The 13,883-nt window shown below is 40.1% G+C and overlaps 1 long non-coding RNA gene across 2 annotated transcripts in view; it reads right to left on the bottom strand.

Annotated features, from left to right (window-relative positions):
- LOC107311203 overlaps nt 1-13,599 on the bottom strand; it is a 36,203-nt gene extending 22,604 nt beyond the window's left edge. Inside the window, exon 1 of one of the 2 annotated variants that reach the window (XR_001553930.2) lies at nt 13,410-13,599. This is a non-coding gene — a long non-coding RNA (uncharacterized LOC107311203). The remainder of the gene's footprint in view (nt 1-13,409) is intronic. The other variant, XR_001553929.2, reaches the window with a different exon arrangement.
- Between the last annotated feature and the right edge of the window lie 284 nt (nt 13,600-13,883).

The following is a 13,883-nucleotide window of genomic DNA, read 5'->3' as shown; positions in this document are numbered from 1 at the left end:
AGGCAGTAACCCGAGTCAGTAGATGGCATGTTTTTCTCTGAGTCAGCCCTCCATCACACCTCCAGAGAGCCTGGAGGCAGAGCCCACAGCCCTGCCTTCCCACTGGTGCTGCCACAATGCCCGACCACTTCCGACCACAGGAGCCAGGACCTGACTCACTCCTGCTGCTGGTGGGTGCATCTGTCCTATGAATATATTTTCCTGTGGATATACGAGATCTTAATGATGTGCCCTAGCAAAAGCTCTGATTCACCCATTGTGGTTTTGTTTGTGGAAAGATTTAGATGAAGTAGTAAATTAGAGATTGGTGAGTATTTTTCTATAGTGCCTACAACTGCCCTTTCATGAGCATGGGGCAATGCCTTCCCATACTATTATTATGTTTTGCTGAATTGGCTTTTAAGCAAACAACTGCCAGTCAAGAATTTCCATCTATTATTTTGCCGAATACTTCAAGTTTCCTGGGTATTAGCAAAGACAAAAATTTTGGCTGAAGTTGAAAGAAATCACATGAGATCTGGTTACAACTAAGTCTTGGTATCTTGAAATAATTTCTCTCCTTTTGCATCTGTGCTTACACGTGCTTCACAAATAGAACTGAAGAAGTTTTCTAGACTTGTAGATCAGTCCCAAACAAGAATCTAAACATTCAGCATTTGTGACTGCAGTTTTGATTTTCTGAAGTGAAAATGGTCCAGAGAATAGATCATTATTGAGATTTAAGGAGTGACATATAATGAACTTGGAAAAAATAGCATAAACAAAGAAAGATCCTGATTTCTGTAAGTGTGGCATAAATAAATAAGTTGGAAAAAAGTTGTGGGCTATGTCATTCTATAAAAATGAAAACAATAAGTTAGAAATAAGGACCAAGGCATATTTTGAATGGTAAGACCTGAGATGTGCTAAGAAAACTGCTTAAATTCAAGACTTCACTCAACAATTTAAAATCTGAAAACTGGAATATATCATTCTTGATTTCTGCTGGAACTGGCTGCTGCTGCTTCTTTTCACCTGCTGCATCTTTGACCTTCTATTAATGGAGAAGTAAGACATGGTTTGTAGAAAGGAAAAACAAATAAAAGGTATTCAGATGTTAAGAGTGAAGAAGACCAGAGTTCATTTGTTTCTTGTAACAGCACCAAGTCTAATAAAACGAGTTGCTTTCATTTACCAACCTTGCTTCAACTAGTGTATGCTTTGTTAACGTCTTAACCATTTCAGGCTTTAATTATTGTTAAAAATGAAGCTAAGCTATCTCTAAAGAGGAGAAATACATACTTTTTAGGTTGTACACCTTTTTTTTTTTTCTGTCTGGTCTTGGCATATGCATGTGTTGTTGAAGACTTAATGCTGGAGGTGGAGATAAATCTGAATTTTGTCACAGTGCCATGGAGGAATCAGGAAGGCAAGATGCTGAAATCAATACCACCCAGCAAGAGGCAGTTTACCATCTGACCAATATTTATGGAGGCACAGCCAGTTCTCCACCCTGTACATCTCTGCATGGGCACACGAATCACCTCCTGCTGAGGACAATCAACCAGGTAATTGTCCTGGAGGAGAAGAATGAATTCCTCATTAGACTGCAAGTGCTGCAGAATTGCCTAAGATTCTGAGCTTTTTGTTCTGGAGCTTCAATACAGGATGTAAGTTGTGCTCAGATCCTGTATGATATCCCTATTTATTTTAGTAAAAGGAGAAGCTAAGGGAAACTGTAAGGTGACTGAGACAAAACCCTGAAAAAAAGATGAAGTAGTACACGCAAGTCTTGTGCCCCCTGTGTTGTGATCAATGTATTTGTTGATGTTGAAATTGTAGGAGGAGTTGGCCTTGGCTCTTAGAAGCTTCTGGCCATATGGGGCCAGAAGCACTGATGTGAAAAGAAATGGAGATACCCTACTAATTAGGGAAAAGTTTCCTCACAAGAATCAGCACTTCCTCTAGGCAGGAAGGCCTTCTATGGAGTCTCTGATGGTCTTTAGGTCATCCAGATGAAGGGAGACATCCGACCTATGTCATGTACTCAGACTCTTCCTTTCTTTGAAAAGGAAATTCAAGACATGTGAACTCAAGGAGAGGTATTTTAAGAGAGGAAAAGCTGAGGCAACATCCATGCATTAAGCAAAGATAAACTGTAACCATATCACTATGTGTAGCTACACCAAAGCTGATTTGCCCCTTTATGGAAAACTTCACAATTATCCACAGAACTGTTCGATGCACCTTATGCTTCTAGTGTTGTGATATCCAGTCTGAAAACTGACTTAATATGTGGGGCTGTGAATCAGAGAATGTAGCATGCATAGCTGTGCAGAGTGATGACTTCTAATGACTCTTCTAGGGGACTTGAGAGAAATGCCTTTGTACAATCCCTCGAGGTTTTGTGCTCTGAGACTTTCAGAGAACAGCGCATGCTGATATCACTCTCTTGTCAGAGAGGAAATACACCCAATATTGGCCATTGCTGCTTCTACAAATCTATTTCATAAACCTGCTGTCGCTAAACTGTGGGGTTTTTTTTTTTTAAAGTAGAAGCAATCAATTTTCTGAGTGTTTAAGCTTGGGAGATTTTTGTGGTCAATGTCATCTTATGGGGGCTGAGATTTCCCGGAAGTTATTACTGGAATGCTGCAGCTGCATTTTTAACTGTTGTTGGGCTGGAAGCATTTAATTTTGCTGTCCCCCATTAGGTAGCTTTCATATGGCAGTGGATCACCAAGGTGCGGTAGAATCCTCTGACTTAAAGAAGACAGAAGAGCTCTGAAGCTCTTTGCTTAAGTGCTTTGTTGGATTAAGATAATGCCTAATAACCTCTTGAAGAATTGTATCCTAGTTGCACTACCCAGATAATAAAAAGCAATTCAAGAAACTGAAAATTTCCACTCAGCATTAGCCTTTTAACCAGCTTTGAATGGTTTCTATGCACAAATGTATTCAAGCATCATGAAAATATCACATGTTGTGGCATCAGACCATAAACAGTAGTGCCATAAATTCATTAGCCATTAGTCACTGTGTTATCAGTTCATCGTTCTTTTTCTGAAGTCTTTAGTCATCCAACTGAGCAGCAAGGGTAGTTCAGTGACAATTATTTAAAGACGGGAAACCCACTGAAAAGCAGCACCTGGCCAAAGTGAACTGGTCTTGGATTTCTTTCTTACTTTACTGCTAGATCACTGAAACAACAGCTTTGGTATTTCATTGTGTATATACAAATATAACTTTCTGCTCATTCTTGGCACCTGGAATAGAGCCCGGGGACGAGCAGGCTCCATTTATAACACATATCTCTAAGGGAATGTTATTGGTCTTGCTTTTTATAGGCTTTAATTCAGTACAGGTCTACAGAAACTGGATGATTCTTTACTGAACCAGGAGACATTGTTATCATTTAATTGCATCTCAGATTCTTACTCAGAAATTCAAAGCAGCAATATAAAAGAATGTGATGTATCATAGAATGGACTGTAATTTAAAAGAAAGCCAAGCACTGTCTTGTACCAGCTCTTCTTACAGCCCCTTTCACATCTTCCATTTCTTAGTGAGCAAAACAGACGATCTTGTTTTAAGAGCTATTCATTTAGGGTTGTCGACAAATCTGACAGCTAGAAAGTAAACTTGTATTTAATTAGAGGGGTAAATTCCAAAATGAATTAATTAAATTGAATTAAACTGCCCTATGGACAATGTTAAATAAATCACTGTGGCTGCAAGTGCTTATTCCATTTTGATGAGTAAAAGCATCTAAGTGGGAGTTTAATTTAGTTTAACCAATCCACTTTAAAGGTTAATAAGGATTAGCTTTCCTGAGTCTCCTCATCTGTACCAGCATACAGCCTCCTGGAGGCCAGCCCTTACTTTAGCAGTTCTGGGACAGTGCTGTAATGACTCCCTTGTTGAGGGAATGCTCTTATGCTGCTCAGATCCTGCCCACTCCTTTCCAGCAGGATTGAAGTCTGAACCCAGTTATTTTCTAACCACTGCTAAACACAGGTGGTGTCAGGGTGTTTTCATGCAAGCAAGGAGGAGTGGCAAGGGCCATGCAGCTTGCCTGTGCTGGAGCATGATCAAGGTTCCCTGGGCAGCCCAACAGGAGCACAGGGTGAGCTGTAAAGCCCTTCCAAAAATGAGTTTCAGTAAGCCATGAGACATCATGGAAGAATGAAAGGGAGTTTCAAAACAGCCTCACTTTAAATAAAAAACATACTTTGGCAACACTACTTGAAATGAAAGCTGACGTGCTTGACCATGATATTGACATGTTCATCAAACCACTCGACAGACTGCAAATATCCATGCAGAGTCAGTGCCAGACATCAGCACTGCCAACCAGATGTGGAGTAGACCAAAAACTGGGCCTGTTTGCTTCCCCAGCAGGAGTGGGGAGAAGCTGCTGCTGCTGTAGTGGGACCATGGTCCATCAGGAGTGCCCCAGCTGTCCCTAGCACTGAGATCCCAGCATCTCATCTCCTTGTGAGGTGTTTCAGGGGGTGGTTTACTCTGTCTCTTTCAGGATGGGAATTTGGCCATCGAAAAAAACAGTAAGGAGAGGGTTGAAGTGGGAGCACGAGTGGTTTTATAGTGGGGGAGTGGCATTCTGAAATACCAATCCTCTGCAAATATTTGTTATCACAGAAAAGCGTGAAGCCATGAAGCTGAGTGTGTGTTTGCAGGATGTGAGTGCTCCAGCACATTCCTTGATCAGATGTCTGTACCTCAGGGAAATGGGCTCCAAGCAAGATTTTACACAATACCAGTTCAAAAGACTTCTATAAGAGCCTCTTCAGACTTGTTTTAGTTGAAGGATATTTGTGCCAATAAATTCACTTCAGAAGAGATTGCCAGGAAGAAAAAGCAATGGTTAGTCCAGTCCCGAGCAGCCTGAAAATCTGCTACGTATGTATTTATATAATGTCTGCATGCAGGTGCCAAGACATAGCTCAGGGAACCAGCACAGGGATAATGGACTTGATTACCACAAATGCTGCAAGCAAACATGCTTCAAAATCTTAGGAGAAAGTTTACAAAGGCCCCATTTTTCACCACATTTTCTAAATGTAGCAGATTCTGAGGACTGAGCACCCAGTGTGGATCACTAGTTATCCCAGAATATGCTGTTAATCACCAGCTCCACTCAGACAGCTCTGAGAATGCTGAAATGCTGTGAGACATTCTTCAGTGGCCAAGTTAAAGTAAAACAGAGGCTGATATCAGAACAAAGGGCCTGTCAAGAAGCAATAATTTCTTGAGGACACAGTAATTCAGTCTGCTTAATTCTTGGGCAGCTAACGGTGTGTGACGATGACATCCAGCCCCAGCTAACACATGCACAAAACCAGGGCTGCAGGAGGTGGCACTGCCAGCCAAGCAGGCAGCTACTCCAATGGTGCAGTTCTCATGTCCACGGCTCTCTGCATCTACTTTGTGTGAGAGCTGAACCGTGGTAAGTCAGCTGCTTTCTTTGTATGTTGTTTGAGAGAAAATAAGGTGGGTTTGTGAAGTAGAGGGAATGGGAACAAGCTAAAGAGACAAAAAAATAACTCAAAATGCTGATTCTGAGGGAAAAAGCAAACCTTCTCATGAACACTGATTTTGTGATTAGTGAAAAGAATGCAAATAGTGTCCTGCAAATACTAGTAAGCACTGCAATTCCAGTGATGGAACAGTCATAAGAATATATTCCATTGAATCATAGAATCATAGAATCATTTCAGCTGGAAGAGACCCTTAAAGGCCATCAAAGCCAACTCCCCTGCAATGAACAGGGACATCCACAGCTCAATCAGGTTTTTCAGAGACCCATCCAGCCTGACTTCAAGTGTCTCCAGGGACAGGGTATCCACCACCTCTCTGGGCAACCTGTTTCAGTGCCTCACTTTTTCTAATGGATCAAAAATACCTTTCTTACCACAGATTTATCTCAGCACTCACTTAGGGAGAAGGAAGTTTGAACCAAAGTGTAAGAACTGAGCTGGAGAACTGTGGTCAGTAAGCTGCAGACTTGTTCCTGGGCCATCAAATGGTGGCACAAGGGTTGGGTGACACGTGGCATAGAGTCACTGAGTGAGGTTCCAGTGTGATTACAGGGGGCTTTGCTCTCTCACAGGTTTTCTGTGTGACACTGAGTGCTCTCTGTCTCACCATCTTACCCTCAGCTGCTTGTTTGCTTAGATTGAAAATTCTCCTATGGATCTGTATCTTTACTCTGTCAACCTCTTAAATTTATTTTGCTAGGAATCCCTTGGTTTTGATTAACTTTGAATTTGCATAATAAGAGAGGCTGAATTTTAGTCTGGATGTAAAGAAAATGCTTTTTGTGATAAGGGTAGTCAGGCACTGGAACAGGTTGCCAAGAGATGTTACAGGTGCCCATCCTTGGAGACATTCAAGGTCAGCCTGGGAGGTCCCTAAGCAATGTGACTGAACTGTAGGTGTCCCTGTTCACTGCAGGGACTGCAGGGAGTTGGACTGGATGGCTACAGTGGAAATGCTAAATCATGGCTTGAAGCACACGTTGGGAAGGCATGGCCAACCCAGGGGATCTGAGGTGCATTCAGTGCACCTGAACTACTGGAAGGGGTAAAGCCAGGATCCACCCCTTCCCAGACCTCATTTAAGAGTTGGCAGTGGAGATGGGAGATTTGTCTGGAGATCTCTGTTTACTAAGGGATCTTGTGAGCTTTCCTGAAGTATGCAAATTCTTTTCCATTTTTCCATATCTACTGCTATTACACCCTAGCAGGCCATCTCTCACCTTAGTCCAAAACCTTGCTGCTATACTTTCTTGCAAAGGTGGCCTTTAAGGGTCCCTTCCAGCTCAAATGATTCTACGACTACCCAAGTGGGAACAAAAGAGTGAGATTTTTGGGCTGCAACTGTTGTTCTGCTTTGACCTTTTGGCAGAATTGTTTTACCCTGTCTCAAAAGAAAAGCAACTATACATCCATCAGCCATAAACTTCTAGAATAAAGTGTGATGCACCCACCCTGCAGGCAGCACCTGGATTCAGGAGCCAGTGCAGAAGCAGCAGTGTTATTCATAGGCAACTGAAGATCTAGCATTGCTCTTTGATGAGCTTCCAGGTGGACAGCTTACACATCAGGACCCAATCACAGGGAACAGGAGTTTTTTCAGCCTGTGTGGGCTGCCCTGAGGAAGTGTTTCATGGTAATTCATAGAGGATTATAAAATATTGCCCAAAACTCTGCATGTGGTATGTGACTAAGGGCCAGAGAGAACAAAATTTGCCCTTTATGAAAGCCACAGGATTTCTTATTGCCCTTGAAATCACAGCCCCAGACCAGCTACAAAGAAACATAACTTTATGCTTTTAATTTCTTATGCAGTGTTATAAAGGGACAGATGAGGGTGGGTAAAGGTAATAATGGAACGAAGTGAAGTCCTGCTGCAATGCTCTGCTCCTGCAGCCCTCTGGACTCCACCAAAGAGCTCTTTTATACTACAGCTCTTTGAGGGTTTATGGAGAAACATTTTAAAGAGGAAGCACTATTCCCTCACGTACAGTCTGTCTGTATACAGAGGTGGAGGCTGAATTTTTAAAGTTAAAATGGGTTGCTCACCTCCTCATTTTCAGTGGAAGTGAGATGGCAGATTATACACTTCCCTTTGCACCCAACGCATCTTATCTACACCTTCTGTATTTTAAAAGCCTGACCCTGGGCCTTTCCATGCTGTTTAGACATACTTTGCTAAAGATAAATATAGCATACAGAAACTATTTCTGTCACTTGCAAAGCAGTTCCAGCATTTTTCTGCCTGAATTCTCAGGCATGTGTTCCTTTCTCTCATTCTTCACTCCTTCCTATCATACAGGATCCACACTGTTAAGTCCATATTTTTGCAACTGCATTTTTCTTCCTTTCATATTGCCCTTATCTGTTGAACCAAAAAAAAATCCCTTTAGCTGCCTTCTCCTGTCTTTCACTCTCATCTCAGTGGGCATATTTGCATAAACGTTTCTTTGGTGCTGTAGGAATCATTACAAAGGCATTGGTTTGCAGAGGCCAGACTATTAGTTTCAAAATTTATAGCAGATTTTACACTTCTTTGTAAATGTGTCAACAGCATCATTCACATAGCACCATTTTAAATACTTAAGATGGTTAAGTGGTGGAAAGTCAGTCTTCAGCAAAGGCATTTATTTCTCTTTGTATTAGAGGCATACTGTATTAAAATATAATAAAAATGAAAATACAGCAGTATGCACATTTGCATATACTTGATATGTATATTTGTATGTACTATTATAAGGTTCTCTCAGTCGTATAATATCTCTCAAAAGAAAACACTGCTACTAATATGCAAAATGATTTGTATTGACTATAAAAAGCATGTAATGAGAAACTTGATTGGAAAAAATAATACAAAATAGAGATACTTCGAAGCTACAAAATGACAAGAAATACACTATTCCAAATTGCAAGATGAAACTTTTCCTCTCTCCCTTAGCTTTATATCCCGCTCTTTTCCTGTAAATTACAAGCAGTTAACTGTAATGTTTTCTGTGTCCTTAATTCATTATCTCATCTTATCATATCCAATAGGGAATATTTACCACCTTCTTCAGTAGATCTCTTTTTGAGCACAGCATAATGAAGACAACAGGGTAAGCTGCTTGCATAGGCAGGTTAGAGTCAATCTCGGAGGTAGGGGAGGTCATAATGTCCCTTCTTTTCTCCTGTTGAAACTTCTCTGGGGATGCTGCTTTAAAAATAGTCAAGGAGGAGGAAAATTTAGTGCTTTATAGCACGTTTTAAAACAAAGTATTTGGTATGGAACGACAATATTAAAACACGAATCCATTTTTAAATGCAAAAACAAAATGAAACATCTGGTTTGACTTAGCACCATTGAATTTTGGCATTTGGAAATTTAAAGATTTTGACTTTTGGATTCCCATGCTTTTTTAGAAAAACAGGCTCCCCCTTTTCCTCCCCCAACTCTGAAAACTCAAATCTGGAAAATATTTAAAGCCGCATGAAAATATTCTCTTTTTCCCTTGCCTCCTTCCCACCCCCATTTTCCTGCTGCTTTCTAACCATTTCCAGTTGCCAGAAAGATGTGCTGCTAGGCAGAATGGGAAGAAAAATCACTTCATGAAATAAATCCAAAAGAATATGCAGGTGTTTGGGCTATGTGTATCTACAAGAGAGATTTTCTCTCGTCTTCACAAGTCCTGTAGAGATGCAACCTAAAACAAAACTCTTCAAGGCTTGTGTTTCTTTTTCTGGCGTATGTGGTTAAAATGCAGCTCTGAGCTGGTCCTCTTCGTAGCTGGAGATGAACTGAGAAATGTTACTGCTTCCTGGGGGGACTGTGTGGTGTGGTAACTAAATCTGTGAACTGGGAATCATCCTCTTCAAATAGGAACAGCAATGTTTCTCTTCCTTCATAGAGTACTTTGAGATTCACAGAGGAAACAGAGATGTAGAGCATGATTACAGGATATATTTGCTTTGCAATTACTGACACTTATTGTACAAGTAGTTCAGTGCCTTTGTAACTGGGTGCAAAGAAAAACTGCAACAGCATGGTGGTGTTTTTCTTTTCCCGAAGTGTGACTGTTTCTGAAGTTCTATCACTGAAGTTCTATCACATATTTGCTATGTTTTTCTGCCTGGCAAGCTGAAATATTTTTCTTCCAACTCTCCTGGCTTTTATTTGTTTCATTTGTTCACCTGAGTATGTTTGGTTTGCTGGGTATTGCAATAGACAGATGCATCACAGACATGAAGGTGCCAGCAGCCTCTGGGTGATTCTGACACCACCAACCTACACAGACTAAGTCTAGAGGGGATCAGAACCTATCATGACTGCTTCTGAAATGCTCTGGCAGGATTTTGAAGTGAGTTTGGTTAAAATGCAGGACAGGATACAGCTTTCTTTCATAATCACCTCATTCCATAAAAGACTGATCACTTGTTTATGAGTATGTGGTTTTGATTCTTCATAGTTCTCTGGTTATCTTCTTAGTCTCTCTAAGCCAGGAAACCTGTTGCCATTTGCTTATGCCAGCATCAGAACTCTTAACATGCCTTTTGTGGGATCTGGATGGAGCTATCTCCCGTTTAGGTTTGCCATTTCTGCATCTCTGAAGAAGTTTCCTTTGAGTATCACTGAAGCTGAATGACTGGTAAGTCAGAGGGAGTGCTGTCTGGAGTGCCTCAGAGCAATTTCTAGCTGATATTGCTGTCTATTCTTTTTGGCCAAAGAAATTGCCAACATCTTCCAGGAAAGAGCTCACTCTTCATAGCCACAGAGTAAATGTAAATCTATGTTGCATTAAAAATTTCCTGTTGAGCAAAGGCCCTGAAAAGTTAAACTCTTACTTTGCTTCTCGGTCATTACCATGTGGGTTTTCATATTATGTATAGGGTTCCAGAAAATGAGGACAAAATGCTTGGAGAGCATTTCATAATAACGTTTCTGGACTCTCTGTTTGTCTTGAACTGTACTTGGGGATACTAATTATACTTTTTGCTTCAAAGTCAAACTTATCACTCTGTGCCACCAACAGTCTTGTGACTGGTGGATTGCAGAGAGGCATTAATAGTATTTTCTTTCCTTTATGTGATCCACAGGGCTGAAAGAGGAAATGTGAGACATGTGAGGCTATCAGTGATAGCCTGAGCTCCCTCCCAGAAAGTTGTTTCTTTGCTTTACTTTTGTGCAGACTTCATGGTTAGTTTCCACTGGAGTGGTGTTTCAGAGTTGTTTCTCATTCAAAGTAAGTTTATTGTGCTGTGACAGCCATTCATTAGCTGTCTAAGACAGACTGCTATACTAATGGCTCTGTTGTTCCAGGAAAGCTTGTGTCTTACAGGTCAATTCCCTGAACCAAGATTCAGTCTGCTGTTGTATGAGTATTCATAACAGTGTGGACTTTACAAAGGCACTCAAAAGAAAAGCTGCACCCTGATAAATGTTAAACAGATAATAGAGTGGAAATGGTCATTTTTCTCTGCAAGTTATTGGCAGGTAGTAACAACTTTTATTGGTTGCAACTTTCCTTTGAAAGTTGAAATGTTGCCTGATGCTGAATGACACCAGTATCTAAAGCAGGAGTGTGAACCTACTTTACCATTTAATACTTTTAAATATATTAAAAACAAATATAAACTATCTCACACATTCTGTTCACTGAAATCACAGTGTTTCAGCGAGTGAAGGAGGTCAGGATTTTGCCTGCAGTCATGACTTACCTTCAGAAATCACTTATTGTGAGTGTCAGTAAAGGCTACAGCTGGATTAGCTCTGTTTGATAAAACTACCAGAGTAGTAAGGACAAATTATTCCAGAAACAGTAATTAAAACATTCTCCATGGGGTTTCTGGTTGCATGGTGCAACCCAGACCTTAGCAAATCCGTTGCCTCACCATTTTTTTTTCCAGTTGGCAGTTCTTATATTGGTATGTTCCAGCTTGAACAGAGAACAAAAACTGGAAATACTATGGCAAAAATACATCTCCAGATCTGAAAAGGTAATTCTGCTGGATTGGTAGCCTAATGAGGAATAAAGTAGAGCACTTTTTTATGTTCTAATTTATAGCACATTAAATGTGGTAGGTCTACTCTGCAGAGATAAATGTTTATTTTCGATACAACTATAATTGACAGAATTTAAAAAAAAAAAAAAAAGCTTCTGATTTTAGGTATGAACTCAAATATGTTGCCCCCTAAAAATCTTACTACAGTCAGATAGACACCAGTTGTGGGAATGAGATTAACAGTGCTTGGTGAACTGAACATAACCTGTTCAATTAACAGACAATGGTTTACGCCCATCTTCATAGCAGTTGAGAGCTTGCTTTGTAAAAAATTAGAAGTGAGTATTAAAAAAAAATGTGGAGAGTCTGTACTTTCTATTCAAAAGGCTTTTAAAGTCTGAGTGCTTGAAATCTTGAAAAGCCAAGGCTGGAATCTCAGGTATTCTTTCTTGTGCCACTGCTGTGTTTGAAAATAATGAGCTCCCAGGCTGTGTGAGCAACTGGGTGTTTCTCTGTCTGGTTGCACTACAATTTCCCCATTACAGTTTTTTCTTTATGTGTGCACTAAAACTTTAAATGGATTCTTTCTAATCAAATATGCAACCTACTTTCAAAATAACTATCTAATTCTAGGTCATTTTTCTTTGTTAGGCTTGTATCAGATAGCTATGGAACCACTGTTGCAATGAAGAAACTAAAAAATGAATAACCACTGAAATAAAGTCCAAGTTATTATCAGGTCTAAACAAATCTGTTGAATACCTCAGTTTCAGAAATATCAACTTTAAAGACTTAATCAAGCACACATTTGTTTGCTTTACTCTCATTATCAGCTCTGTGTCAGTCACTGAATGGAACTGCTCTTTGCAGTGAAATCAGGCAGTCCTTCAGGGACTTGCAGGAGCCTGTAGGATCAGAGTCTAAAATGTGAGGTGTTATATTTGGTTTCAAGGAGAGCCACGTGAATAAACTGTAACCACCTAAGCAGTTAATTTGCTTCCTTTGGCATGCAGGTAAGAGCCTAGATGTTTCATAGTTCTTGATTATTGAGCTTTTGTCAGTTTGGTGGAGTGGATGTAATGATGCTGTTATACCTGGGGTACATGATGTACATGGGTGTATATGAATATGGTACATGCCTGCACAGCCCGCTGGCTGGGACATAGAACTTGTATTAATTTTAGACTCACTGTATGTAGTAACTTTTTAAGTTTATGATCAGAATCCAATCCCAGGTAAAAAATAAAATCAAGAGAGACAAGACAAAATTCATCTACCCACGGTTCTGTTTTTCACTACTCTCAGGCAAAAAGTACTCAGTAATGAACAGTGCAATGGGTAAGCAAAATAAGAGACTAAAAGAACTTCACAGCTATAATCAAGAATTTAAAAAATAATCCTCAAGTGTTGCTAGTGAGATTTCACAAGTGAGCACTGACTTTTTACATACCCATGCAGTGAATATTTATGCACCTCCATGAACACATTTTTTACACTTTCTACAATAGAATGGGGAATTAAATCACTTTGGAAAGCAATTTATGGGGTTTTGTGAATGTCAGCATCAAAGATCCTTGCTGTTCCTGTACTTGACCAAAGAAAATGAACATCGGCAATGCCTGAATAGAAGCAACACAGGAAATTAAGAAAATCCTGCTGAAACCTTTTCAGAGTATATTACTTAAGCTGTGAATCAGATGAGGAACTTGTCTAAACAGATTAATTTCAGCAGTATACACTTTGTACAAACTCATTATGATGTACATGTACCGTACCACAGCCAAAGTGTTTTTGTTCTTTGAAAGGCTCTATTAGAGGTAAAAATCTGTAGAGACAAGTTGGTTAGCAGCTTGATTAGTGCTCAGGAGACTGCAAGCACTGCAGATTGCTGTTACTGACCTATGAATGCCACGCTTTGCTGCATTTGCTGGTGAAAGACACAGCCTCTTGTCAAAACATCTCATCAGAAAGGAGAAAGTTCTTGCTTGCTTCTTCTTTTGATGGAGATTTGGATGATTCAAACTCCAGACATTTGAAGAAAATAAAAATGTTTGAATGCCTGATGAATGAGTCACAGTGTAATTTTGGATCTGTCTGTTGGCATTACAAAGTATCCATTGTAGAGAAGGATTTCCTGATCTTAAAAATGCTACCGAACTGTTGGCTTATAACAGCAATTTTTTTGCAAAATCTCTGCCATTAAAAATGTTTAAGCTTTCCATTTGAGGCACACCTTGTTTTTCTGTCAGGAGTTCTCAGGAGAATTTTCTCTACATTTTCACTGTTGGAAGTACTTACTGTCAGGCAGCTCCGTAAGGAGAAAGAAGCAACAACTAGCTTCTCATGGAGTACAGGCAGAATGATTTGGAAGTT

The sequence above is a fragment of the Coturnix japonica genome, chromosome 3, assembly GCF_001577835.2.
Source record: "Coturnix japonica isolate 7356 chromosome 3, Coturnix japonica 2.1, whole genome shotgun sequence".
Taxonomy (NCBI): domain Eukaryota; kingdom Metazoa; phylum Chordata; class Aves; order Galliformes; family Phasianidae; genus Coturnix; species Coturnix japonica.
Note: the sequence above shows the minus strand (reverse complement) of the source record. Positions and strands in the feature narration are given on the sequence as shown.